Genomic DNA, 26,587 nt, shown 5'->3' with positions numbered 1-26,587 from the left:
ATATTTCCCACAGCATATGACTGGCTTGAAACTTGCAGTTTTAAGGTGCACTGTCCCTTTAAACTACTCCCTACCAAAAGTGACATTAAACTCCTGTGCTGCTCACAGGCACTGAAATGTAGGTCTGGAATGCTTGTGTTCCACAATATTGCCAAAATGTATGTATAGAAAATAACTTAATGTGTTACCCAAAATCACCATAACAGTGCATGTCTTCATGAATCAAAACACAAACAAAACAATAAAACCCCAAATCGAAATCATTCACTGTGTACAGAAGCTCTTGCAAACACCCCAATCTGAACCATGTGATATTTTTATACAACGAGATTTTGACAAGTCCTGGAAAAGAAGCGCTGTGATTGGCCAGTAGTCCCTTTGAGTGGCAGTTGGGGCAAACGGTGAGCGTTTGTCCCAGCATGATTTACGATTCCGTGCCTATCGTTACGTAACTCGGACGGCGCTGAATCGGCTCAAGCGAACTTCACAACTTTCGGCACGGCAACTTGCTCGCTTTAGCTCCCTCGCCGGTGCCTCTCGTGGCTCAAGTTCGCTTGAGACAGTGCCTCCGTCACGGTTCCAAACTATAATTGTCGGAAAAAGAGTGCCGGCAGGGGGATTCGATCACGGGGGGTTGGGATCGGCACTACCCAGCCCCTGGTGGACTGTAAGAGCGCTTCATTATCTGACCATTCACAGAGCTCCCGGCTTCAATTGCTGCAAATGAAAACCACCGCCCTTCATTTTCCAGCCACTAAAAAAGTCCCCCTTCTTTTCCCTTCATTTTCTTTCCGCATTTTCTTGCCAATTAAATCTTCCCCTCGGCTCTTTTACCTGTTGGCCAATGAAAACCCGATCTTACCCCCTTTCCCATTTTCTTTTCAGCCAATCTGCACACGGCGGTACGGGCCGCGGCGCAGTGTAAACATCACGTTTACGCTGCATCGCCTGGTGTTTGCACTTTCTCCATTTACAGTCCGTACATCTGCATAAACTTTCAGATTTCAAATATAAAGTTCTTACCCCATGGCCACGGATTTTACAATTATGTACGGGCCCTCAAAAGTACCCGTATATTCCGTATTGTTCAATAAAAAGGCATTTAATCCGATCGGCGGCCATTTTCTCATTGAGTTATATAATGTATCAAAGTGCAATACACCTACCAACCGAAGCATACGGATACAATTTAGAGAAAATGGTCACCGATCGGATTAAAGTGCTAAACCAGGGGTCTTCAACGTTTTCAGGCCAAGGACCCCCTAGCTAAGAGGGAGATGAAGCAGGGACCCCCTCTTCTATATTGTATAAAATTGTGTTTCAGATTCAACTTTTTATTGTTTACGTGGTCTGCTCTTTTTTCCCTCTACACCTATACCTCTTTGCCAAAATAGCAGATCTACAAGCTCACAACGCCTCACAGCACGAGGCGTTGTGAGCTTGTAGATCTGCTATTTTTGGCTAAAGTTCTCCTCAGAAAAGGGAGGGTTCAAGTGGTTACGGTAAAAAAAATAAAACATATCACACAAAGATTTGGCGGACCCCCTGTAGTAACTCTGAGGACCCCCTAGGGGTCCCGAACCCCCTGTTGAAGACCGCTGTGCTAAACAATACGGAAGATATGGGTACTTATGTAGGGGTAAGCGAGTAGAATTGTAACATCAGGTGGCCAGGAGGTAAGTACATTTGAAATCTGAAAGTTTATTTAGATGTATGGGCCGTAAATGGAGAAAGTGCAAAGACCAGGTTGAAGTTCATCCATGACTGTATCATTTCCACCACTGTGAATTAAGCGTGACAACTGATTTATTTAATTACTAACACCTGTGGAGCTTGATGCAGTGTGCTGATCTTGCTGTGCAGAAAAAAAAATGTTTATTTATAATTTTTTTCTTGATGGACTAATAACCTCCTATGTAGGCTGGCAGCAGGCCATACAAATGATGGCGAGTCTGTGTTGCATTCTGGCCTTGCAAATCTGCTATGTTCAGTGCGCAACACCGCCATGTGACAAAGTACAAATCAGGCTTTTGTCTGCCTTGGCGTCTGTCGTCTGTCTAATTTATGGCTCATTTAAGTAACCAATCTTCAAGTTCACAACATGTTAGATCGTGATGCATTGTGAGCATCAGTAAGCTTGTATGAAATGGGCTATTCAGTGCGCAAAACCACCGTGCAATCATACTATAATTCTAGTAACCGTCTTGAGTAGGTGAGTAGGTGAAGCGTAGGTGAAGCTAGCCGGTTCTCCTCAATGGCTGGACCAATTGCTCTGATTTTGCACACAGCCATTGACCATTACCATCTGAACTTAACTGTGAAGCCCGTTTTTCAATTTCACCAAATCTCAGCTTCTTATTAGCGTTTTTGTGTCAAACACTGTCGCCATGGTTACGGGGCTGCCCAGCTATGGGACGAACTGCCTCCCGGGTTGCCAGATCATGTGCGCATATCCCCCCACGGATGCGTCGACCGGGTATGGTCTAGTTAAGTATAAACCATGCAGCAATCCAGCGGCAGCAGCAACTTTTCTCTGCTACCTACACATCATCATGGGCAGTCACCGTCAGTGCAGCACCACATTGACATTGCTGCTGTTCATAATTAATAAATACACACACAGACATAATAGAATTATTATGTATATTAATAAGAATACTATTATTATTGTTTATTTATTTTCTTTTCTTTTTAGACATTCCGAGTCCGGCCCGGCCCGATCAATTAGCATACGTTTTCGGCCCCAACCCGGCCGGGCTCGGGCAGAAATTGAGAACTCTACTATAGACTAGAAAAGTGTGTTCTTAGGAGCACAGGTCTCCGCCAGGCTGGGTTGCCTACCCTTAAACTTTGGATGGCAGTCATAGCCAATTGGAATGGGATCCGAAACATCTTGATCACATGACCCCAGGGATAATTTGTAAGAATTTGTGTGAGTTTTTGACAGAATCTGTAAGAGTAGCAAAAAGTTTGTTTTGAAAAAAATGTAATCTGGCACAAACATGGTTTATAAGTTTTGTCATGATCCAAGATCAATGGGGGAAAAAGAGCCCCTGGGTGCCACAGGTGCAACGTTGCACCAATCCGCAACAAACTTGGCACAAACACTGTTCAGGGGTCTGCCTTGACAATCACACCGGAGGCCACGTGTGACATCAGGGGTCCCTGGGGGTCCCAAGCACACCATTGCTCCAATCCTCACCAAACGTGCCACAAACACTGTTCATGGGTCTGCCATGACAGTAGTCACACCAAAACACCCTAAAGTGCACATCTGGGGCACTACAGCAATATCACAGCAGTGTCTAACATTTCAAATGGCCATAACTCAGTGACCATTGCTATGATCAGCGCAATATAGGACTGGATTTGAAGGCCTGAAAATCTAGTGTTGAGAAATGTTTCTGGTCTCACAAGAGAAATGTTTTTTTTTTATGGTTTGAAATACAATTCTTTTTCTCAGAAGAATTATTATTACAAAAAATCTAAACTGGGTTGTAAATTCCCTCGTAAATGGCTATGTTATTCTCCAGAGATGGACCGTGCGTATTGCGAGCCCTGATTAAAGACTGGCAAGGACTGTCTGGCAAAATGAAGAAACACCAATCATCGCTCATCTAGCCGCATGTGTGGTATTTGACACCTGGAAAAATGACCGTACAGTGGATGCACAACTTGACCACCAGTGCAAGCATCAGGTTAATTTTTGGACCCAAGTGTTAAAAAGAGTCACAGATGTCACTCTGACGTTTGCTTCTTGCAACCTTGTTAGTGGGCATTGTGAGAAAGTGGGTGAGCTCTAGTGGAAAAGTTTTGTCAGTAATGGAGTTTTTGGCTCGATATGATCCCATATTGCAAGAGTTGCTTTATAAAAAAAGCACAGTTAATTATTTAAGCGCAGAAGTTCAAAACAAATTAATTGCATTGTTGTCACAGAAAGTACGCAACCAGATTGTTTGTGAAACAATGTCCGAGGTTTATTCAGTTTATTCAGGTTTATTCAGTCATAGTGGACACTACTCAGGATTTAACTAAAGTCTTTGAGAATATCTCAGATCAATCTGCAGAAGGACTGGAAGGAAAATCCTTGAACCGATAGAGACTATAGGACTGTCACTTCAAATGTGCAGAGGTCAAGGATATGACGAAGCCAGTGTTATGAGTCGCATTTATTCAGGTGTGCAAAAATGAATAATTGATAGAGAGACGAATGCTGTATATATCCATTGCGCAGCACATGATTTGAATTTGGTGTTAAATGACGCTTGCCAGCCGATTTCCAAAATCAAAGAGTACTATGACATTATACAGACACTCTAACAAATGATGGGTTGTAGTGATACATTTATGGTGTGAATGTATTTTAACAGTTACGTTCATTTGTGTGCAGTGTGCCCAGTATAAGGCACAGTGTTATTTTCTAAGTGTTAGTATCTCCATTGTCAGCACATGGATGATACAGACACAAATGTGACTTTTGTATGCTTTCTAACGTGGCTGTTAAATACAACTGTCATTGATTGTTCACATAAAAGCCTCTGTCCTTCTATTGCCTAATAGAATACCTTAACCTGGGGGATATTTGGTTACAACAAACAGAATAAGACATGAGCTTGTAGATCTGCTATTTTTGAAAAATCTTGAAAATCTGTGTAAATCTTTAAATGTATATATATTTTTAAAGCAAACGTTTTTAACAACAACAACAAAAAACATAGCTTATAAAGCATGTGCACACCATGTGCACGCCAGTGCATCTGCGGGCGGGTGTGTGTTGCTCAAAAGAGGTGGCCATACGCCATACTGTAGCAGACCACTACACCCCTGAAAACAACCATAGAAAAACCTCTTTGCCTAGAAAAACACCACTGTCCTAGATTGCCGTGTAGGTCACCAGTGTTATCAATTTTATCTGGGCAGCAACTGCAAGCCACTGAAGCCAGTGAAAGCAACAAGGAATAAGCCTAGCTACCTATATTGTGCCTGTCTGTCTATCTATCTATTATTTGTATAAAATAGACCATCACAAAGGTGACAAATAAAATGTCACTGCACATATCTGCTCGATGCTTGAGAGCTCAGTCTCAGTCAGTGAATGGTGGGAGGGGCTGTGTCAGCATGCTCTTTTACCACACACACACGCACACGCACGCACACACACACACACACACACACACACACACACACACACACACACACACACACACACACACACACACACACACACACACACACACACACACACACACACACACACACACACACACACACACACACACACGTTGCTTCTCTCTATAATGAACATGTTTGAACCACATAGCTACTGAGAGTGTGAGAGGAACCACAACAAGGTCACAGAAGTGGCGGGTGACAAACGTGTTGCTACAGTACATGCTATGTCTGCTATTTTGGCACAAATCCATAGTAGGATGAATTATAAAAACTGTCTCCATTAACTGTCACAAATACAAAATAACGACTGGAACTCGAGTGTACTGTCTTTGGCAGTGCACAAAAATGCATGTATTCCGGAAGTTGATATGCTAAGAAATCAGCCCAAAATCAGCCCGCTTGTCTATATTGGGAAGTCTATATCGGTGAACAAATAGTTGCATTTCTCTTAATGGTATCTAGGACAACGGTTCTTAAACTGTGGTTCGTACTCCAGGGGGGTCCCTAAATGATTTTTGGGGGTCCCCAAACCGGGACCGGAGTGCAGTGGTTTAGAGTAACTAAGTGCATTTACTCAAGTACTGAACTTAAGTACAATTATTTGAAAACTTTAGTTACTAGTTGCTTTGCAATTGCAGGTATAAATTATTATATTATAAAACATACATTAACCACTGCAGCCCTATTTTATAAATAGGCTATTGGAAAATAGCCGATCTACAAGCTCACAACGCATCGCAACGCGTTGTGAGCTTGTAGATCTGCTATTTTCAAACAATTTAGTACTTTTACTTTTGGTACTTTAAATATATTTTGATGCCAATACTTTTGTACTTTTACTCAAGTAACATTTTGAACACAGGCCTTTTACTAGTAACAGACACACAGAGTATTTTTATATTGTGCTATTGCTACTTTTACTTAAGTAAAACATTTGAGTAGTAGCAGATAGCGATAGAAAGCTCACACTTTAACTCCCCATTGTGTGGGTTTAGTTTTTTTCATTCTGTGTACTCGTCATTGGAGTGCTCCTCCTCCATGAGGTCGCTAGCCGGATCCAGCCTGCTTCGCTGCGTTCGGCGGACTTTTTTTCTCTCTCCGCTTCTCAGTCTGGAATGCCTCCTATCTCCAGGAGGCGGGACACAGCAGCCAAGGTTCGAAACCTACCGTGGCTTCTGATTGGTCTAAAACAGTCTAAAACAGTGTGATCGTTGTGATTCGTCATTCGTTTGAACAACATCCAACCAGCAACGACGTTGCCTAACGTAACATATGTAGTTCCAGTGTAGTTCTGCAAAACGAGTCAATGGGGTGCATTCCAGACTGAGAAGCGAAGAGAGAAAAAAAAGTCCGCCGAACGTAGCGAAGCAGACTGGATCCCAGGCTATGAGGTCGCCTCCCACAAACACACCCCGTCCCCAAGGCGAACGTGTATTTCCTCCCCAATCTCAGTACCCTGCTTTTGCTCTACATTAGAAGAGTTGGGAACGGTGGGCACATACTAATCCTGCCCGAATACCCACTCTCAGAACCAGCCTCAGTGGCTTGCCTCGTTAATTACTAAACTCCCTATCCATACCTCTAGGTACCTCTACTTTTTCAAATAACCGCAGATACATTTTTGCCGATAAAGTTACATTTTGGACCGCAACGGAGGGGCGCAGTCTCAAGCGAACTTGAGCCACGAGAAAAAACACCGAGCTCGCTGAAGCGTGCAAGTTGCCGTGCTGAACGTTGCGAAGTTCGCTTGAGCCTATTCAGACCCGAGTTATGTACCGATAGGCACAGAATCGTAAATGATCACCCCCCCCAGGCAATGCCAGCGCCGATTATTTTGCATGACTTGGAGCGAAGCGTGTCTACCCCGCCCCCCCGCTACTGAGATCGGAGAGGAAACACACGTTCGCGTCCCCGAGTTAAGCCTGATTTACACTTTGTCGCATGACGGTGTCACACGTCAAAAATAGCAGATCTATAAGCTCACAACGCGTTGCAGATGCAAAGTTTTGTGAGTTTGTAGATCTGCTACTTTTTTACACGTGTATTGGAATTGATATTTTATTATTTCATGGATTGACTCATGTTAAACCCTTTGTCAAACATTAACAAATACATTCTGTACATACTAGAATAAATCTTGTATTATCTACATTGACAGTCAGTCATCATAACTGCAAGTAGTAAACAAAACAGTAGTGTGAATCAATTTAAAAATAATTGTTTCACATACATGAGCTATTATTACATGATAATTCATATGGACACAGCATAGACACAGCCTCAACAACTTGAACCTGAAGTTATACAAAGGCAAGCACTCTGTGATCAGATATTAACATTATGATTTTCACGTCTCCGTACTTCTGTGTTGCTTTCACTAGCTTGAAGTTCTGCCAAGATCCAATAATAACACTGGCGACCTCCAAGGCAATCTAGGACAGTGGTGGACAGAGGTTTTTCTATGGTTGTTTTCAGTTGCTTGTTTTAGAAGAGAATGCACTTAAGACTTCTGGTGATTAGTAGCCCTTGCCTACCTATGTTGAATGCACTTACTGTAAGTCGCTTTGGATAAAAGCGTCTGCTAAATGACTGTAATGTAATGTAATGTAACATTACATAAACGTTGGTATTATAAGTCCTCCTGTTTGCATGTCAATCATGGTATTGATGGTGTTTTCACTGTAGTTAAAGTACTTTAACCACTGAAGCCCTATTATTAATATTATGTACATTGAATTTACATAAGACATTTCTTAGCCTTTTTTTTTCTTTTTCTTAGATTTCTTAGCATATCAACTACCAGAATAAGTGATTTTTGTGCACTCCCAAAGACAATCTGGTTCCAGTTGTTAGTTTGTATTTGTGACAGTTAATGGAGACAGTTTGGGGAGACTTATAACCTATTTTATACTTCATCCTACTATGGATTTGTGCCAAAATAGCAGACATAGCATGTTGTAAGACGTTTGTCACCCGCCACTTCTGTGACCTTGTTGTGGTTCCTCCCACACTCAGTGGCTAGATGGTTCACACATGTTTATTATAGAGAGGAGCAACGTGTGTGTGTGTGTGTGTGTGTGTGTGTGTGTGTGTGTGTGTGTGTGTGTGTGTGTGTGTGTGTGTGTGTGTGTGAGTGTGAGTGTGTGTGTGTGTGTGTGTGTGTGTGTGTGGTGAAAGAGCATGCTCTCAAGCATCGAGCAGACACGTGCAGTGACATTTTATTTGTCACCTTTGTGATGGTCTATTTTATATAGATAGATATACAGAGAGGCACAATATACTGTAGGCAGGCAGGCAGGTGGGCGCCTGGCCTTCAACTTCCAAAGATTTTCACGTCTCCGTCCTTCCTTCTTGCTTTCACTGGCTTCGGTGGCTTGCAGTTGCTGCCCAGATCCAATTGATAACACTGGTGACCTACACGGCAATCTAGGACAGTGGTGTTTTTCTAGGCAAAGAGGTTTTTCTATGTTTGTTTTCAGGGATGTAGTGGTCTGCTACGTGTTGCTACGGTGTATGGCCACCTTTTTTGAGCAACACACACCCGCCTGCAGATGCACTGGCGTGCACGTGCGTGCCTGCGACTCGAGACTGCGTGCCTGCTATATCAGATCAAGCAGTGTGACTGTGAATTCCTGGGTGATTTGCATGCATACTACTGCTGTAGTAGCTAGTAGCCTAGCCCTGTAGCTCTCTTGTTGGTACTTAAAAAAACAATAGACAGCAGTTAATGACACACACACCTTAAAGTCCCATCTCTCCAAACAGTGACATGCACGCGTGTACACACACACACACACACACACACACACACACACACACACACACACACACACACACACACACACACACACACACACACACACACACACACACACACCTGGACCTCAATTAATTGCATTGTCATTTTAGTTTTTCTACCTATAGACATGCTTTGTATTATCCTTTAAATAGGTTGCAAAGCCTAAAACGAAACAAAATAGTCAATTACTAATAAACTACGTATGCACCCATAAACCTAACTAAAATGTATCTATCATCAAACTAAACATGAATACTTTAGGCCTATTTCATAATGCTGGTTCCACTGCGCACTAATTACTGAATCAGGAATGCGACAAAAACAAGGAAATCTTCATGAAAATAAGTCCTTTTTTGGGTGACCTCCTTTGCCCAGCTATACAATCAGTAGGCCTACTACAATACTGGTTGTCATGGATTCTAAAATGTGGAAAATAATAATATAGGTCAACAATGGAAACACAAACACAAAAAAAAACACATTCCCATGTGAATGAACATAAAACATGTTATGTCCTAGTCTTTTCTGTTTCTCCTTCTGTCTTGAATGGTTGCTGACTGCATTAAGTGGTGTTAAGGGCTGGGTTGAACCGAGAAAGAATTATGACAGATCAACAATAAAAATGCGTTGACAAGCTGCTGAGTGTAAATCAGGACACATGATCAAACTGGTTTTGACACTGCATTCCTTTCAGTCCTGCCATGGCCTTCGTTATCACTCATCATCTACGTGCCAGTTTCGACTCTCAAGTTAATCTGTCTATTGTTCCATTCACACGCCATACAACACACCTACAAATGGAATCACAGTAATGTCCTCATCAACATAAAATGCCTGCTCACCTCAGTGGAAAACAACTATTAAAGCTACCTTGACAAACAAAAACAAAAAAATGTGTTATTGTTACGGGTCCCAGGGCTGCTGGGTACCTCATTAACAAAATAGTATTCTTATTCAATACTTTAAATACCTTAATTGACCCTTAATGTTAAATAATACTCTTTAGCTGTAAAGTATATTTTCCACAACATATGACTGTCTTGAAACACTGTTTACAATTGCAGTTTTAAGGTGCACTGTCCCTTTAAACTACTGGCTACCAAAAGTGACATTAAACATTTGTGCTGCTCACAGGCACTGAAATGTACAGTAGGTCTGGAATGCTTGTGTTCCACAATATTGCGAAAATATATGTATAGGAAATCCTGGAAAAGAAGCGCTGTGATTGGCCAGTAGTCCCTTTGAGTGGCAGTTGGGAAAAACGCTCACCCCAAAACAGGATTTACGATTCTGTGCCTATCATTACGTAACTTGGACGGCGCTGAATCGGCTCGAGCGAACTTCACAGCATTCAGCACGGTGACTTGCTCGCTTTAGCTCCCTCGCTGGTGCCTCTCGTGGCTCAAGTTCGCTTGAGACAGTGCCTCCGTCACGGTTCAGAACTATAATTGTCGGAAAAAAAAGAGTGCCGGCAGGGGGATTCGATCACGGGGGGTTGGGATCGGCACTACCCAGCCCCTGGTGGACTGTAAGAGCGCTTCATTATCTGACCATTCACAGAGCTCCCGGCTTCAATTGCTGCAAATGAAAACCACCGCCCTTCATTTTCCAGCCACTAAAAAAAAAATCCCTTCATTTTCCCTTTCCCCTTTCCTTCCGCATTTTCTTGCCAATGAAATCTTCCCCTCGGCTCTTTTACCTGTTGGCCAATGAAAACCCGATCTTACCCCTTTTCCCATTTTCTTTTCACCCAATCTGCACACGGCGGTACGGGCTGCGGCGCAGTGTAAACATCACGTTTACACTGCATCGCCTGGTGTTTGCACTTTCTCCATTTACAGTTCGTACATCTACATAAACTTTCAGATTTCAAATATAAAGTTGAATAAATCCACAGATGTTACAATTTTGTACGGGCCCTCAACAGTACCAGTATATTCTGTATTGTTCAATAAAAAGCCTTTTAATCCGATCGGCGGCCATTTTCTCACTGAGTTATAATGTATCAAAGTGCAATACACCTTCCAACCGAAGCATAGGGATACAATTTAGAGAAAATAGTCACCGATCCGATTAAAATGCTAAATAATACGGAAGATACGGATACTTATGTAGGGGTACCCGAGTAGAATTGTAACATCCGTGGCCATGAGGTAAGTACTTTATATTTGAAATCTGAAAGTTTATGTAGATGTATGGGCCGTAAATGGAGAAAGTGCAAACACCAGGTTGAAGTTCATCCATGACTGTATCATTTCCACCAATGTGAATTAAGCGTCACAACTGATGTATTTAATTACTAACACCTGTGGAGCTTGATCCAGTGCGCTTGATCCAATGCTTTGTTTATTTATCTTTTTTTTTCTTGACGGACTAATAACGTCCTATGTGGGCTGGCAGCAGGCAATGAAAATGATGGTGAGTCCGAGTTGTATTCTGGCCTTGCAGATCTGCTATGTTCAGTGCGCAACACCGCCATGTGACAAAGTACAAATCAGGCTTTTGTCTGCCTTGGCGTCTGTCGTCTGTCTGATTTATGGCTCATTTAAGTAACCAATCTTCAAGTTCACAACATGTTAGATCGCGATGCATTGTGAGCATCAGTAAGCTTGTATGAAATGGCTATTCAGTGCGCAAAACCAGCGTGCAATTAGGTATAAACCAGGCAGCAAGCCAGCGGCAGCAGCAACTTTTCTCTGCTGCCTACACATCATCATGGGCAGTCACCGTCAGTGCAGCAGCACCACATTGACAGTGCTGCTGTTCATAATGAATAAATACACACACAGACATAATAAGAATTATTATGAATATTAATAAGAATACTATTATTATTGTTTATTTCTTTTCTTTGCTTTTTAGACATTCCGAGCCCGGCCCGGCCCGATCAATTAGCATACGTTTTCGGCCCCAACCCGGCCGGGCTTGGGCAGAAATTGAGAACTCTACTATAGACTAAAAAAGTGTGTTCTTAGGAGCACAGGTCTCCGCCAGGCTGGGTTGCCTACCCTTAAACTTTGGAAGGCAGTCATAGCCAATTGGAATGGGATCCGAAACATCTTGATCACATGACCCCAGGGATCATTTGTAAGAATTTGTGTGAGTTTTTGACAGAATCTGTAAGAGAAAAAAAAAGTTTGTTTTGAAGAAAATGTAATCTGGCACAAACATGGTTTATAAGTTTTGTCATGATCCAAGGAATCAATGGGGAAAAAGAGCCCCTGGGTGCCGCAGGTGCACCGTTGCACCAATCCGCAACAAACTTGGCACAAACACTGTTCAGGGGTCTGCCTTGACAATCACACCGGAGGCCACGTGTGACATCAGGGGTCCCCGGGGGCCCCAAGCACACCATTGCTCCAATCCTCACCAAACGTGCCACAAACACTGTTCATGGGTCTGCCATGACAGTAGTCACACCAAAACACCCTAAAGTGCACATCTGGGGCACTACAGCAATATCACAGCAGTGTCTAACATTTCAAATGGCCATAACTCAGTGACCATTGCTATGATCTGCGCAATATAGGACTGGATTTGAAGGCCTGAAAATCTAGTGTTGAGAAATGTTTCTGGTCTCACAAGAGAAATGTTTTTTTTTTATGGTTTGAAATACAATTCTTCTTCTCAGAAGAATTATTATTACAAAAAATCTAAACTGGGTTGTAAATTCCCTCGTAAATGGCTATGTTATTCTCCAAAGATGGACCGTGCGTATTGCGAGCCCTGTTGGCTTTTCGCCGATAGGAGGTGCCCATCCCACCACCTCTCCTGGACTGTCGGGATTAAAGACTGGCAAGGACTGTCTGGCAAAATAAAGAAACACCAATCATCGCTCATCTAGCCGCATGTGTGGTATTTGACACCTGGAAAAATTACCGTACAGTGGATGCACAACTTGACCGCCAGTGCAAGCATCAGGTTAATTTTTGGACCCAAGTGTTAAAAAGAGTCACAGATGTCACTCTGACGTTAGCTTCTTGCAACCTTGCTGTGAAATCTGTCACTGTCCTGGTGGGCCTCACCCCCACCAGGACAAGGAACTGTGTAACCTTGACGAGGTGTGACGGCTTAACCCTACCTGGTGCCTGCCCGGGCTCGGTGTACGATGGGCCTGTAACCCCAGGGGGGCTTACGGTACCAGGATGGCACAAATTAACAGTTCCGCCCCCGAATCCCTCGCTCTACGCGGGGGTTTTCGCAGCCTGTCAGCATGCTGCAAGGTGGCAGCCCCACCAGCTGACTAGCCATCGCAGGGCCAACTACCCAGCATGGTGAAAATAAAACAGTTACGAAACCAATTAAAGCAACTAGAAGAAACCGGACGGATCATCCCGGCAACAGACCCCTGCCTGCCCCCGACCTACGAAAATTGGATCTCCGACAAAAAACCCGCATAGCCTGCTGGAATGTCCAAACACTCCTGCGCCTTGGCTACCCAACACTACTCTCCCGTGAACTCTCCAACTACAACATTGCCCTTGCTGGCCTTTGCGAGACACGCTGGCGTGGAACTGGAGAGACCATTGCCGGCGACCACCTCTTTCTCTGGAGCGGCCCGAATGATGGGAGAGGCCTCCATGGTGTAGCCCTAGCCATCCCGCTATACCGGAGGAAATCCGTCATCAGCTGGAAACCAGTCAGCGATAGATTACTCTCTGCCCGCCTCCTACACCAACATGGGAAGATGACAGTTATTGTCGCCTATAGCCCAACCGAAGTCACTCCAGACGAGGCAAAGGACACTTTTTACGACCAATTACAAGACGCCATTCAGGCAGCCCCCCCTCACGACATTGTCATTGTCCTCACCGACGCCAATGCTACAATCTCCACACCAGATCCCACCCTCCCGGTAGTAACAGGTCCCGTCTTTATCGACAGTACCACCAACGATAACGGCCAACGATTATTGAATCTATGCAGAGCCACCAACCTCTGCATTGCCGACACATGGTTCCCCCGGAAAAGGATCCATCACTGGACCTGGTACAGCCCAGACGGAAAAACAAAAAAAGCCATTGACCACATCCTCATATCCCGCCGATGGAAGACATCGATCACCAACTGCCGTGTCTTCAGAGGTGCACAGCTTGCCAAAACAGACCACCGACTGCTGATAGCTGACCTGCGGCTGAAGCTCAAAGCAGTGGCATCTACCAACGCCTCCCTCAGACTGGACTCTTCTCGTCTGCAAGACCCGGCCATCATGGAGTCGTACAGGTGCTCCATCGCAAACCGCTTTAATGCTCTCTCCAGCGGGACACCCCAGGATTGGCCCCACTTTAAGAATGAGGTCATTGAGGCTTCCACAGAATCCATCGGGCGAACAAGACCTGCCCCAAAGAAGCCCTGGATATCCCAGAACACACTGGACATCGTAAACAACAGACGAGCTGCCCGTTTGCGAGGGGACCTGGACCTGTATCGGCGCCTCAACAGCCAGCGCAATATCTCTATCCGGCGCGACAGGGAAAACTTCTGGAGCAATCAAGCGACAGCCATGGAGACGGCTTCCCAAAATAACAACCTGCGGCAGCTATTCAACCTCCTCCGTCAAGGGAAAGCAGGCCCCCGCCAGCGCTCCTTCTTAGTGAAGGACGGGGCCGGCAACGTCCTCTCTACTGAAGCTGACTGCATCAGCCGTTGGAAAGAGCATTTCAGCGAGCTCCTAAACCATCCCCCTGCCCCGGAAGACCCCACTCTCACCAGACACTCCACCACAAACCCGGACTGCTCCATCACCCCCGTCTCCCCAGCCGAAGTCAAAGCAGCCCTGACAAAGCTCAGGAACGGCAAAGCCCCTGGCATATGTACCATCACAGCAGAGATGCTGAAGGCCGGGGGAGACAACATCATCCTCTGGCTCACAGAGATTATCAACCTCGTGTGGGTCTCTGAGTCGCTGCCTGATGACTGGAGACGGGGCATTATACTCCCCTTCTGGAAGCGAAAGGGAGATCAGCTGACCTGCAGCAACCATAGAGGCATCACGCTCCTCTCCATCCCCGGTAAACTCTTCACCCGTATCCTACTCACCCGAGCTCTACCTGGAACCAGAAGCAGACGGCGCCAACAACAAGCTGGGTTCATGCCCAACCGCTCCACCACCGACCACATCTCTGCTCTCCGGCTCCTAATAGAAAAGGCCCGGGAGTTCAGAAAGGACCGGCACCTGTTTATTGCCTTCATTGACCTTAAGGCGGCCTTCGACACTGTGGACCACGGGTCCCTCTGGAACATCCTGAAGTCCCTCGGCGCCCCAACAAAAATCACCACACTCTTCAAGCAGCTGTACCATGGTGCGGAAAGCTGTGTGCGTGTGAATGGTCGGGACTCCGAGTGGTTCCCCATAAACAGCGGGGTAAGGCAGGGCTGCGTCGCTGCCCCAGAACTCTTTAACTGTGTCATTGACCACCTGATGTCAAGAGTCTGTGAGCGGGTCCCCGGGGTGTCACTCGGAAGCTACACTCTGAAGGACCTCGAATACGCTGATGACACCACTCTGTTCAGTGAGACTGCCGATCAGCTCTCTGAAGCCCTCAGCGTGTTTGACGAGGAGACCAAAAAGCTCGGCCTGAAGATAAGCTGGCACAAGACCGAACTTATGCACGTAGGCGACGGACCTGACCCACCACCCCTTCTGTTTGATGGCACCCCTGTCCACTTTGTCCCAACATTCAAGTTTCTGGGCTCGACAGTGTCCAACACCGGCAACCTCAAAATAGAGGTCGACCGACGCCGTGCCCTTGCAGCGTCCATCATGCAGTCCCTGTGGAGACCGCTGTGGCGACACCGGCACATATCCAGGGAGACAAAGCTCAGAGTCTACAATGCCTCTGTCATTTCTGTCCTCCTGTACGGCTCGGAAACATGGCCGCTGAATAACACTCTGGTGGCCAGGCTCGATGGTTTCGACTCCAGAGCCCTCAGGAGGATCGAAGGCATCACGTGGAGCCAGCATGTCACAAACCAGGCTCTAAGAGAGAAAACCCAACAGCTCCCAGCATCCCGCCTCGCAGCAATGCGACGAGTGCGCTGGTATGGCCACATCATCCGCCTGCCCGCGGAACACCCAACAAGCGCCATCCTGGCCTTCAATCCCCAGCAAGCCGGTTGGAGACGCCCCAGAGGCGCCCCCCGCACCCGCTGGCTGGATATAATAGCACAGGACCTAAAAGCTTGCGATGTGACTCTGGCACAAGCTCAACACCTTGCCCACGACAGACCCAGATGGAGAAACCTGGTTGCTACGATTGGCTCTACGCGCCTTAGATGACAGCCCCGCTGCCTCATCTATAAGAAGTGCAAGAGGACTAAGTAAGTAAGTAAGTACAGACATAATAGAATTATTATGAATATTAATAAGAATACTATTATTATTGTTTATTTCTTTTCTTCTCTTTTTAGACATTCCGAGTCCGGCCCGGCCCGATCAATTAGCATACGTTTTCGGCCCCAACCCGGCCGGGCTCGGCCAGAAATTGAGAACTCTACTATAGACTAGAAAAGTGTGTTCTTAGGAGCACAGGTCTCCGCCAGGCTGGGTTGCCTACCCTTAAACTTTGGAAGGCAGTCATAGCCAATTGGAATGGGATCCGAAACATCTTGATCACATGACCCCAGGGATAATTTGTAAGAATTTGTGTGAGTTTTTGACAGAATCTGTAAGAGTAGCAAAAAGTTTGTTTTGAAAAAAATTTAATCTGGCACAAACATGGTTTATAAGTTTTGTCATGATCCAAGGAATCAATGGGGAAAAAGAGCCCCTGGGTGCCGCAGGTGCACCGTTGCACCAATCCGCAACAAACTTGGCACAAACACTGTTCAGGGGTCTGCCTTGACAATCACACCGGAGGCCACGTGTGACATCAGGGGTCCCTGGGGGCCCCAAGCACACCATTGCTCCAATCCTCACCAAACGTGCCACAAACACTGTTCATGGGTCTGCCATGACAGTAGTCACACCAAAACACCCTAAAGTGCACATCTGGGGCACTACAGCAATATCACAGCAGTGTCTAACATTTCAAATGGCCATAACTCAGTGACCATTGCTATGATCTGCGCAATATAGGACTGGATTTGAAGGCCTGAAAATCTAGTGTTGAGAAATGTTTCTGGTCTCACAAGATAAATGTTTTTTTTTAATGGTTTGAAATACAATTCTTCTTCTCAGAAGAATTATTATTACAAAAAATCTAAACTGGGTTGTAAATTCCCTCGTAAATGGCTATGTTATTCTCCAAAGATGGACCGTGCGTATTGCGAGCCCTGTTGGCTTTTCGCCGATAGGAGGTGCCCATCCCACCACCTCTCCTGGACTGTCGGGATTAAAGACTGGCAAGGACTGTCTGGCAAAATAAAGAAACACCAATCATCGCTCATCTAGCCGCATGTGTGGTATTTGACACCTGGAAAAATTACCGTACAGTGCATGCACAACTTGACCGCCAGTGCAAGCATCAGGTTAATTTTTGGACCCAAGTGTTAAAAAGAGTCACAGATGTCACTCTGACGTTAGCTTCTTGCAACCTTGCTATTAGAGGGCATTGTGAGAAAGTGGGTGAGCTCTAGTGGAAAAGTTGTGTCAGTAATAGAGTTGTTGGCTCGATATGATCCCATATTGCAAGAGTTGCTTTATAAAAAAAGCACAGTTAATTATTTAAGCCCGGAAGTTCGAAACAAATTAATTGCATTATTGTCACAGAAAGTACGCAACCAGATTGTTTATGAAACAATGTCCGAGGTTTATTCAGTTTATTCAGGTTTAATCAGTCATAGTGGACACTACTCAGGATTTAACTAAAGTCAACTCAACTCAGTCAGGTTTTCAGATACATCACAGTTCGCAAAGATGAAAATGATAACGCCATCAGGGTTGACGTCAATGAGATTTTTCTGCGATTTGAGAATAATCCTTGAACCGATAGAGACTATAGGACTGTCACTTCAAATGTGCAGAGGCCAAGGATATGACGGAGCCAGTGTTATGAGTCGCATTTATTCAGGTGCCCAAAAATGCATAATTGATAGAGAGCCGAATGCTGTATATGTCGATTGCACAGCACATCATTTGAATTTGGTGTTAAATGACGCTTGCCAGCCAATTTCCAAAATCAAAGAGTACTATATGACATTATACAGAGACTCTAACAAATGATGGGTTGTAGTGATACATTTATATTTCATTGTATTTTAAGCTGAACTGATGACGAACAGGCCGTGGTCAGCAGTTAGTGCTATTCTCAAGTGCCTCAACTCTTGTCTTTATTCATTTTAACTGAGAGCAGTGTATTTATGGTGTGAATGTATTTTAACAGTTACGTTTCATTGGTGTGCTGTGTGCCCAGTATAAGGCACAGTGTTATTTCCTAAGTGTTAGTATCTCCATTGTCAGCTCATGGATGATACAGACACAAACGTGACTTTCTAACATAGCTGTTAAATACAATTGTCATTGATTGTTCACATAAAAGCCTCTGTCCTTCTATTGCCTAATAGAATACCTTAATGTTTTTTGTGAAAAAAACGTTCAGAACCCAACATATCATGATTTGAAGATTTGCTGCTCCATTCATTTCTTGTTTAACTTATTACTTAAAAAAGCTCGGCTCCTGTGTACTTTGTATTTTTGGCCCAGACATGTTATTTTCAAAGGCAGATAATTAATGTCAACTAGGTCAAGGAATCGATCTATATTTATTTTTCTATATATTTTAAAACAAACATTTTTAACAACAACAAAAAAACATAGCTTCTAAAGCATTTGCATGCCACGTGCACGCCAGTGCATCTGCGGGCAGGTGTGTGATGCTCAAAAGACCACTACACCCTTGAAAACAACCATAGAAAAACCTCTTTGCCTAGAAAAACACCACTGTCCTAGATTGCCTTGTAGGTCGCCAGTGTTATCAATTGGATCTGGGCAGCAACTGCAAGCCAGTGAAAGCAACAAGGAAGGACAGAGACGTGAAAATCTTTGGAAGTTGAAGACCAGGCGCCCACCTGGCTGCCTGCCTATATTGTGCCTGTCTGTCTATCTACAGTATCTATTATTTGTATTAAATAGACCATCACAAAGGTGACAAATAAAATGTCACTGCAAGTGTCTGCTCGATGCTTGAGAGCTCAGTCTCAGTCAGTGAATGGTGGAAGGGGCTGTGTCAGCATGCTCTTTTACCACACACGCACGCACGCACGCACGCACGCACGCACGCACGCACGCACACACACACACACACACACACACACACACACACACACACACACACACACACACACACACACACACACACACACACACACGTTGCTCCTCTCTATAATTAACATGTTTGAACCATCTAGCTATGTGGGAGGAACAGAAGTGGCGGGTGAAATAACAACTGGAACCAGAGTGCACTGTCTTTGGCAGTGCGCAAAAATGCACATATTCTGGAAGTTGATATGCAAAGAAATCTGCCCGAAATCAACCCGCTTGTCTATATTGGGAAGTCTGCCAGATTCGGTGAAGGTGCAAAAATAGTTGCATTTCTCTTAATGGCATCTAGGACAACGGTTCTCAAACTGTGGTTCGTACCCCAGGGGGGTCCCTAAATGATTTTTGGGGGTCCCCAAACCGGGACCGGAGCGCAGTGGTGTAAAGTATATTTACTCAAGTACTGAACTTAAGTACAATTATTTGAAATTTACTCAAGTAACATTTTGAACACAGGCCTTTTACTATTAACAGAGTATTTTTATATTGTGGTATTGCTACTTTTACTTAAGTAAAACATTTGAGTAGTAGCAGATAGCGATAGAAAGCTAACCCTTTAACTCCCCATTGTTTGGGTTTAGGTTTTTTCAGTCTGTGTACTCTGGGGTTGTACAGATGTCTTGGACATAATGGTAATGTTTCATGTTTTTTTCTAATGTTGGGTTCACTTTACGTCAAATATCAAGTATCGAAAAAATTCAAAATGATAATAAAAACCTAATTTAGGCTATTATCTGCTGTTAATCACAGCTGGTGGCTTATTTGTGACCTGGGGGGCGGCAGTGGCTCAGGCAGTGGCTCAGGGGTAGAGTGGCCGGGTAGTGTGAGCTGGAAAACCGCAAGGTTCCCAGTTCGATCCCGGGCTGGGTCGCTCCCCTAGAGTTAGTGTCGAAGTGTCCTTGAGCAAGACGCTGAACCCCTAATTGCTCCCGATGAGCAGGTTGGTGCCTTGCATGGTTTCCTCCGCCATCGGTGTATGAATGTGTGTGTGAATGGGTTAATGGCACAATCAATGTAAAGCGCTTCGGATAGAAGCGCTATATAAATGCACCATTTACCATTTACCATTTACCTGAAGACAACACAAAACATGAGGTGAGAACGGTGCAAATATGCAGTTTATAGTTTGTTTAGAATGTGGTTAGACAACTTGCAGCCTGCTATGTGTCAAACAATGGACTAGTTGTGCGTGCGAAATGTCATCAGGTCATTTGAGTGCTTCTCTTCCATGACGTCACCTCCCACAAACACACCCCATCCTCGAGTTAATCCTGATTTACACTTTGTCGCATGAAGGTGTCACACATCGAAAATAGCAGATCTATAAGCTCACAATGCGTCATAGATGCAATGTGTTGTGTGTTTGTAGATCTGATACTTTTTACACGCAACACTGTTGTGCGACAGAGCATAAATTAGGCTTTAAGATTGTTGGAATTGATCTTTTATTATTGCATGGACTGACTCATGTTAAAACCCTTTGTCAATGACTTTACATTTACATTACATTTACACATACATTCTACATACTAGAATAAATGTTATACAAAGTTTTTTTATTATCTACATTGACAGTCAATTTAGCCTGGTAAACCCCTCCCTCCGGAAATGTCATTTGTATTTGATTTCAGTGGTGAGTCTGGCATGAGGGCCTGTGTGGCTTTTTGGCTGTGGCTGGGATTAGTACCGTTGACTGACAACCCCTTCAGCCAATCAGCAGTTCGTTCCGCTTCAGCCAATCAGCAGTTTGTTCCACCACCACCAGAGCAACGTGACGCAAGGGGACTTTTGAAAGGGCCATGCCGAAAATAGGTTGCTTTATTCGGATACATGCGTGTCACTGCCTGCCCCTGCCGGTTCTCTGAATTAAAAAATAATTATTGTCATGATTAATTGACCACATAGATGAAGTTAAACAACTAAATGCTATCCGAAAAATATCTTGAAAGTAAATTCCGTGCCACAATAAAAGATTTGAGAGCGTTTTGAAGTTTTAAAACAGAGAATAAAACAGCGGACAAAGTTTCAAAAGTTTCAATGGCCGCCGTTCCATTTCAGGACGCTGAATGGCTAGTCCATTTTGTGGACGATGCAGAAATGCCCAGATAAGCTTTCAGGCCAGACCCAATTCCTGAAATCAAATGCAAATGAGATTTCCGGAAGGGGGGGTTTACCAGGCTACAGTCAGTCATAACTGGAAAATAGTAAACAGAACAGTAGTGTGACATTAATTTAAAAACAAATTGTTTCACATAAATGAATTAGATGATAATTCATGTGGTAAAAGCGTAGACACAGCCTCATCAACTTGTGTGTGTGTGTGTGTGTGTGTGTGTGTGTGTGTGTGTGTGTGTGTGTGTGTGTGTGTGTGTGTGCGCATGCATGCGTGCGTTTGTGGTGAAAGAGCAGTGAAAGAGCATGCTGACACAGCCCCTCCCACCACCCACTGACTGAGACTGAGCTCTCAAGCATCGAGCAGACACGTGCAGTGACATTTTATTTGTCACCTTTGTGATGGTCACCTTTTTTGAGCAACACACACACACTGGCGTGCACGTGCATGCCTGCGACTCGAGACTGCGTCACGTGCCTGATATATCAGATCAAGCAGTGTGACTGTGAATGCCAGGGTGATTTGCACGCATACTAGCTAGTAGCCAAGCCCTGCAGCTTTCTTGTTGGTACTAGAAGAAAAAAAAAGACAGCCGTTAATGACACACACCTCAAAGCGCCGTCTCTCCAAACAGTGACACGCACGTGTGCGCGCACGCACGCACGCACGCACGCACGCACGCACGCACGCACACACACACACACACACACACACACACACACACCCACACCTCAATGAATTGCATTGTCATTTTAGTTGTTCTACCTATAGACATGCTTTGTATTATCCTTTAAATAGGTTGCAAAGCCTAAAACGAAACAAAATAGTCAATTACTAATAAACTATGCATAAACCGAACTAAAATGAATCTATCATCAAACTAAACATGAATAGGCCTATATCATGATGCTGGTTCCAGTGCGCACAAATTATTTAATCAGGAATGCGACAAAAACAAAGACATCTCCATGAATTCAAGGCTTCATGGGGTGTGTAATTGATAGAAAATAAGTATATTTTTGGCTGACCTGCCCAGCTATAGGCCTACAATCAGTACTACAATACTGGTTGTCATGGATTCTAAAATGTGGAAAATAATAGTATAGGTCAACAATGGAAACACAAACACAATAACAAGAATGAACATAAAACATGTTATTTCCTAGTCTTTTCTATTTCTCCTTCTGTCTTGAAGGGGTGCTGTAGCTGACTGCTTTAAGTGGTGTAACTGGGCTGTCTTGTACTTTAAAACCAAGAAAGAATTATGACAGATCAACAATAAAAACACATTGACAGGCTGCTGACTGTAAATCAGGTCACATGATCAAACTGGTTGTGACACTGCATTCCTTGAAGTCCTGCCATGGCCTTCATTATCTAATCACTCATCATCTACGTGTCAGTTTCGACTCTCAAGTTTCCATTCAGACGCCATACAACACACCTACGCATGGAATCACAGTCATGTTCCTCCCTATGGAACTCACTCCCAGCTCAAATCAAAGCTGGCCCCATCCACCCATTAAGACCTGAGACACATTCTCAAAATACTTTGTCCCCAGAAGCAAAGTTTTGAGTTTGCTTTAAAAAATATATATTATATTCAAAGATTTACACAATTTTTCAAAAATAGCAGATCTACAAGCTCATATCTTACTCTGTTTGTTGTAACCAAATATCCCCACATAGGTTAATGTATTCTATTAGGCAATAGAAGGACAGAGGCTTTTGTGTGAACCATCAATGACAGTTGTATTTAACAACAAGTTAGAAAACATACAAAAGTCACGTTTGTGTCTGTACCATCCATGAGCTTCTGGAACAATCTCCCATTACACATAAAGTCCAGCTCCACCATTGAACATTTTAGATTCACCTTCTCTTCTATTGGCTTTAGCTCAGTCTGAAGGCAAATAACTCATTGTCTGTTTTGACCACTGAATGTAATTAAAGCAGTACTATGTAACTTTCCTCTTCTACCCCGGATTTGAACCCGGTTTCCTGTGCAAGTGCTGGCATTTTTACTATTGAGCTAATAGAGCCAGTCTGCTTGCTCGGGGGATAAATTGAATCTTGAACATCAGGTAAAAACTTTGTGTCAGGTCCTGTGTCTAGGTGAGACATGACCTTTGACACGATATACATGTCTCAATAGAAGAGCAGAGAGAAAAAATACAACCACCCCAATTGTATGAGTTATTGTATTAACATACTCTACCATAACGATTGGACAAAATTACATTTTATTCATAAAAAAAAGTTACATAGTGAGGCTTTAGCTCTTGTTTTTAGACTGTATTGCTGTGTATGTTTATTTTAACTATGCTTTATTTTAGGACGTCTATGTGATGTTATTTTGGATGGAAAGCACTTTGGGTCAGCTTCAGTTGTTTTTTAAATGTGCCATACAAATAAAGGTGACTTGACTTCTATCCCGGTCTCAATTTGTTGAGGTCCAGACACGAAAAGCAAGAGCACCTCTGAACCAGTCACACCACTGGACCGCTGGTCAAGTCAACCAACCACACATCAACTGTTGATACACAGAATAATTTACCTTTAGGATTTAGGACTTGTCAGTTGTCACTGTCATGTTAGAGTACACTGAATCATAATACTCCACACTGTTGGACTGAAATCTTGTATCTGCTTGTTTCATCTCTTGTTTTTTCTTATTCTTTTTTTATAAACAAATGTTCTATTTTATACTAGGTGGCACTCGGTGCCGCGCTATGAGCTTGTATATCTGCTATTTTTGAATAGCCAAGAAATCTAAAATCACACAGATGCGTTCCCGGTCTTAAAGGGTTAATTAAAATGCTACGGTGCCTCATCATCATTTCGGGTTATCTTTCTGCTATTGAAGCTATTGTTATTGAAGTACATCAAATGGCATGAATGCACAGAGACGATTCACCATAACACCTGGTATCACAACACAACTAAGGCCTTCAAAATAAGGCTCCAGACATTCCAAAACAAACTAGTAAGGCTACTTCTTGGCCTTACACATACAACCCATCTAAACCCTGCTCATTTTGCTAGGGTCGGATGGCTCAGGGGTGAGGACAGAGTACAGCAACTTGCAATGGGCCTGGTCTACAAGATACACCACGACATTGGGTTACCCATGTACCTGTCAAAATACACCAGAGGCAGCTCCACTGATCATGTCCAACCCAGATTTGGCACAAACAAGGGAATGAACTCGTTCTCATGCTACGCAACAAACATGTGGAATGCCCTACCAAAAGGACTAAAGGAGTGTAAAACCCTACTCACTTTTAAAACCTTCGGGAGGCTATAATTCAACTGGCCCCTGTTAAAGTATTAACCTACCCCCCCCCCCCCCCCCCCCTCCTCGAACTGTTTAATGTACTTTTTTGTTTTGTTTTTCATACCAGTAACTTGTAAGCTGATTGTATGTTGTTCTGCATAGTAGTATATCTGTCTGTTTTCTTAAATGTCATCATGATTTGAGTGTGTGGGGATCTCATTTGAAACAAGCCGTTGTGCTTTTATGGGCGATCCAGTTTAGAGGGCCTTGTATTGTTAACTGTACTTTCATGTACTTTTGCCATGTCTTTCTAAATAAAGTACTTCAATCAATCAATCAATCCTCATCATCGTCTTGGGTCATCTTTCTAATTAATTAACGACACACGTTAAGGTGCATGAGGCACCATAGCATGTTAATGAATTAGACAGATGAGGCGTTAGTGACTCACCCCTAACATTTTAGTTTGTCTGCCTGCCCGTCTATAGAATTACTTCAAAATTGAGTATCACTCTTGCTTGTCAACTGTAAAAAAATAAAACATAATAAACACAAATTGTAAACACTTCATGTAAAATACTACTGCAATGCATTTCTTATGTCATCATATAAGGCCAATGCATTAGATATAGATTTTTGTTAAATAACATATGTAGGCCTATTATCTCACAACGTGAGCTTGTAGATCGGCTATTTTTAAATAGCCAATGTATACTGTAGGGTTTAAGTGGTTTCTATGTACGCTATATAAACTCCCACTTTGAGAACCACTGCTCTGGTATGAAATAGAACTGAATATTTTCTGTTTTATTGATAATGTACATGAATTTAATTGAGCTCAAAATATTTGCTTTTTGGACTGAACTTAACATATTTTTTGAACCATTCTATAATTCTTCTTGAATAAACTACAACTCAATGACAAACATATAATAATCTTCGGCATCGTTGGCTTGATCGCAGTGAGACTGAGCACACACACTCCCTGGATGCCAGAGCAGAACCTCTGCCCCAAATCTTTCACATGGGCCTGTTAAAGTGCCACCAGGAGGCCGAATTTTGCAAAACACATTTTTTGACAGTACTCCTACAGATTTTGTCCAAACATCACGCAAATCAGTACACAGTATCTCTATAGTCATTAAACCAAACGGGTCTTTCAGATTTTTCATAGTCCATCATGATTGGCTAAGATTGGCTTCCAAACTTTGCAGGACTGCTCCATTTTGAACAAAATGCTTCAAATCATGAACACAGTGTGCGATTTCCGTGAAATGTTGCACGCACATTCCCACTAGGCCGAGGAAGATATGACACTTGAACGTTTTCAAATCAGCCTCATGGTGGCGCTATAACATGCTGATTTGTGTTTTTTATCTATAACTGCACCCATCTGCGTAAAACTTTGTATGTGCAATCCCTAGAGGCCAAGGAAAAACTTTGGCCTGCATTTTTCACATGCCTTTTATAGTGCCACCAGGAGGCCGACTTATGTAAAACAAATGTTTTGATATTATTACGCCTTCAGATTTGATCCAAATGTCATGTTTTATTTTTCATATTCCATCCTGATTGGCTAAGATTGACATCTAAAGTTTGAGAGTGGCCAGTTTTTAACAAAATGCACGCAGTGTCTGATTGCGGTGAACCTTTGCACGCACATTCGCACTACGTTGAGGAACACCTTTTTAACATTGCCCTATTATAGCGCCACCAGGAGGCCGATTTTTACGAAACATTCTTTTTGTATATTATTATATATTATATACTCCTACACATTTTGTCCAAACATCATGCAAATCGGTACACATTATCTCTATAGTCAAGTGATCAAGAGACGGATCCATCTGATTTTTCATATTCCATCCTGATTGGTGAATTCCGAACATTGCTGGCCCACAATAACCTACCTGACCTGGTGGAGACCTGTGCTCCGAGGAGCACTTTTTATAGTTGTTATTATTATTA

General features: G+C 43.5%; 1 protein-coding gene across 1 annotated transcript in view; it reads right to left on the bottom strand.

Moving 5' to 3' along the window:
* The window catches only part of LOC311051243 (NACHT, LRR and PYD domains-containing protein 3-like), a 380,092-nt gene that overhangs the window by 284,967 nt on the left and 68,538 nt on the right, over window positions 1-26,587 (bottom strand). The gene's annotated exons all lie outside the window — the stretch shown is intronic.

This window comes from Gymnoscopelus microlampas (assembly GCF_963454915.1).
Source record: "Gymnoscopelus microlampas genome assembly, chromosome: 9".
NCBI lineage: Eukaryota > Metazoa > Chordata > Actinopteri > Myctophiformes > Myctophidae > Gymnoscopelus > Gymnoscopelus microlampas.
Note: the sequence above shows the minus strand (reverse complement) of the source record. Positions and strands in the feature narration are given on the sequence as shown.